Source organism: Penaeus monodon, chromosome 13 (assembly GCF_015228065.2).
Source record: "Penaeus monodon isolate SGIC_2016 chromosome 13, NSTDA_Pmon_1, whole genome shotgun sequence".
In the NCBI taxonomy this organism is placed as follows: domain Eukaryota; kingdom Metazoa; phylum Arthropoda; class Malacostraca; order Decapoda; family Penaeidae; genus Penaeus; species Penaeus monodon.
The window spans coordinates 48437387-48442386 of record NC_051398.1 but is presented as its reverse complement, the minus strand read 5'-3'; positions in this window follow the sequence as shown (position 1 = coordinate 48442386).

Genomic DNA, 5000 nt, shown 5'->3' with positions numbered 1-5000 from the left:
AAGAAGCAATGAGAGAAGAAGAAGGCGGGGGGAGGGGAGGGGGCGAAGCCCTACACGCAATTAAGAAGGCGATTAGCACAAGAATGGAAGCGACAGTCATTAGGAGGGAAATCCAGCTATTTTCTTTGTTGCTTCGTCTCTTTCGCGTTTTCTGTTGCATCCTTTATTTATTATTATTATTTCTTTGTCCCTTTACTACATATATGTAATTTTGCGTCCATGTTTATATGTAAATTTGCATATACATTCAAATTGCTCTGTATGAGTACACAGTAGCATATATATATATATATATATATATATATATATATATATATATATATATATATATATATATATATATATATACTTATATGGATAGATAGATAGAGAGAGATAGATAGAAAACAGATATGTATACACACACACACACACACACACACACACACACACACACACACACACACACACACACACACACACACACACACACACACACACACACACACACACACACACACACGCACACACACAGACACACACACACACACACACATATATATATATATACACACATATACTCACACACATATACACACACACACATATATATATTCAAATATATGCTAATATAGTGTAATACTGCTATTAAAGTTCTTCTTGATTATTACTCTCGTCATGACTGTACTGTTGCCACTATGCATCTTTCCACCATCAGTCTTACTGATTACATATTACCCTTAATCCACGAAATGAACTGAATGCGCTTGTGACTGAGAGAATGAAAATGCTTCAAAATTCATCGTTTTTATAATTCATCGTAAAAGTTGTGGTTGAATTATTCCATATAATTTTCGTAATGTCTGTCTAATAAAAGTCAATAAAACACACAATAGGACAGCTGCAACATGCGATGCATTGAAATTGATTGTGTATTTTTGACGTTTTATGTCCATTTTCGATCGAGCTTCCGAAATGGATTTATATTCATGTGGTTATTGTGATAGTTACGCTGTTGTTTGTTTATATGCCTAATTTTGTTTATCTTCAAATAAACATACGTGATATGTTATGGATATACGTATGTTTATATATACATATATATACATATATTCATACATAAACACACATACACACACACACACACACACACACACACACACACACACACACACACACACACACACACACACACAAATATATATATATATATATAATATATATATATATATATATATATATATATATATATATATATATATATCCATATATCCATACTGTTCATATACTCTTGCGGTTATATGTATGCGTAGTTACGTGAGTGTGTGTATGTGCGTTCATGTACGTGCATGTGCGTTCATGTACGTGCAGGTGCATATATGTGTGGGTGGGTGGGTGGGTGGGGGGTTTGTTGCATAAAATAATCATCATAATTTTCTGCCTAATTTAATCATCCTTAATTTCATCGGCATTTGATTAGCGGAAATGAAGCTAAATTTGTAATCATTTCCCCGGAATCGAAGTCGTTAAAGTCATTATTGGTGATTCTTCTGTTGCACACATGACTGAGCTGTTGAGTGAGTCGATAGCCCGTTGCAATGCAGGGGTTATTGTTCCTTGTTCATTGCAATTTTTTTGATATATGTTCAGTCGAGTTCTTTGTGCCTTTTTGTTTTTGATTTGTTTTGTTCATTCGCGAGAGTAAAGGGGAGAAGGATGGTGGGTGAGAAAAGGAAAGAGATAGAGAAGGATATATTGATTCTCTTTTTCTGTTTCTCTCTCTCTCTCTCTCTCTCTCTCTCTCTCTCTCTCTCTCTCTCTCTCTCTCTCTCTCTCTCTTCTCTCTCTTCTTTTTCTCTCTCTCTCTCTCTCTCTTTCTCTTTTCCTCTCCTCTCTCTCTCCCCTCTTTTCCCCCTCTCTCTCTCCCCTCTCTGTACGCACACAGTATGCAGTATTCTTGAGGCTTATTACAATTGCATATGCTTGTCCGTGTAACATTATTCTGTTGAAAGTGCAAATGCATAGGCAAGTAAGAGCGTAGCAACTCATGCATAAGTATCATAATATATTCATTAAAAAATGTGTATAAAACATGTACATAATTACAAATATATGCATAGTAAGTACATTTTAATTCGCGAACATTCACACAATTACAACATAAAAAAAAAAGTGCAGACACCAGACATAGACACAGACGTAGACAAATGATAAAGTAGACGGACAGATACGAACACAGGCACAGAAACACACATGTAGACACGCACATGAATCACACGATAAACATCCCCCCCCCTCTCTCTTTCCCAAATAACTCGTTTCGGTGACCTCAACATGGGGAGGATATCCGATGCATGTTCACAAAAGATGTACACGGACATAGACACACACAAATAAACACGCACACACAAAAATAAACAAATACGTACATGTACAAATTTATACACACACACACATACATACGCGCACACACACACACACACACACACACACACACACACACACACACACACACACACACACACACACACACACACACACACACACACACACACACACACACATACATAAACTCTCTCTCTCTCTCTCTCTCTCTCTCTCTCTCTCTCTCTCTCTCTCTCTCTCTCTCTCTCTCTCTCTCCTCTCTCTCACACACACACGAACGAACAGACACACGCACACAACCCCCAGAGGCGATGACATTGCCAAAGCGAGCGGGGGGGGAGGGAGAAGAAGAGGGAGAAGAAGAGGGGGAGGAGGAGGGCGAAGAGGAGAGGAGAAGACGAGAGACGGTTTTGTGGCGAGCACTGAGAAAAAATCTACGGGAAAGACACGCCGCGTTTCACTTCCATGTTTACTCCTGCGACCGGCTATGCACTGTGTAAGCTCCACGCACCGAGTCCTCTTTATCTCTCGCAGCTCAAAAGCTCTTCGAAAATACTTGTTTGGTTTTCTTGATGGCTCCTCGACATCGTTCCAAGGCGAAAGGGTGGAGATGGGAAGGACTGGAAGATAAAGGAAGGTGTAATAAAGGTAGGGAGATGAAAGGAGCGATGAACGAAGAAGAGGAGGAGAAGGAAAAGAAGGAATATTTTCATTATTGATATTATTATTATCAGTATTGTTGTTTTTTGTCATTATCATAATTATTGTTACTATTATATTATCATTATTATTTTTTCAATTATTATTATCATTATTTCTATTATTATTGTTGTTATTATTGTTATTATTATTATATTATTATTATCATTATTGTTATTATCATTATCATTATTATATTGTTATAGTTGTTATTGTTATCGTTAACATTTTTGCTATCATTATCATTATTGTTATTATTATTACTGCTATTATTGTTATCATCAGTATTATTCGTATCGTTGTTATTATCATTATCAATATTACTATTGTTATATAATAATAATAATATAATGTATAATAATAATAATAGTAATAATATAATAATAATAATAATAATAATAATAATAATAATAATAATAATAATAATCATAATAATAATAATATATAATAATATTATATATATTATGTATTATTATTATATATTATATATATAATATTATATTATTATTATTTCTTTGTCATTATTATTATCTATTATCATTTTTATTATTATCATTATTGTTATGTTATTGTTATATTACTATTGTTATTATCATTATTATTATTATTATTACTACTATTATTATTACTATTATTATTATTATTATATATTAATTATTATTATTATTATTATTAATATTATTATTATTATTATAATGATGATTAATAATTAATAATAATAATAATAATAATAATAATAATATAATATAATATAATGATAATGAATAATGATAATGATAATGATAATGATATATAATGATAAGATAATGATATGATAATGAATAATAATAATAATAATAATAATAATAATAATAATAATAATAATAATAATAATAATAATATTATTATTATTATTATTATTATTATTATTATTATTATCAATATTATTATTATTATTAATGTTGTTGTTGTTCTTTTCATTATCTTTGTTGTTATTATGATGATGATTAAGGGAAAGGAGAAGGAGATGTGTGAAAAAAGACGAAGGAGAAGGAGAAGGAATGATGGAAAAGAAGAAGAAAGGGAAGACAATCAGAAAGAAAATATGAAAAAAGAAGAAGAAGACGAAGATGAAAAAGAAGAAGAAGAAGAAGAAGAATGAAAAGAAGAACAAGAAGCACAGCAACAACAAGAAAAAGAAGAAGAAGAAGAAAAAGGAAAAGACGATGATGGAGAAACAGAAACAAAAAAACGAAAATACCACAAAAAAGCACAAAAAGAGAGAGAGAATTCAAGAAGATATTCAAACAGGATCTCAGAAAACCGAACGTGATATAATGGCGACATAACGTAAGGCCGAAGAAGGAAAAGGAAGAGGGGGAATAAAACGGAAACTTAAAGGGGGATAAGAGATAAGAAAAGATAAGAAATATATCAAAAAAAGATCAGGGGAAGTTTGAATCTTTGTGGTGAAGGTCATGGTAGAAAAAACAGATAAAAGGAATACCTAATAAAAATGAAAAGTTAAATGAACGGAATAACTGTTGTAATAATGAATAAATAAATTAATTAATTGATTGATTAATAAATAGACATGTGAATAAATAAACAAATAAATAATGTAGAGTCACATGTATAAAAATATGAAAAATAAATCGATAAAAGAGTAACAAAGCAAAAAAAAAAAAAAAAAATTAGTTTATAATAACAATTAACTCGATTATATTACATCTGTTGATAACAAGGAAAACAATTTTTTTTGTTTGTTTTTGTTGTTTTTCTTTGCATCGTGGGAGATTTTTCTTTTTTTCTTTTGTGTACATGCTATCACTCACAACATGTATGTATACACCCACGCATACACACATACATATACACACACACACACACACACACACACACATATATATATATACACACACACACATATATATACACACACACACAAATATATATAT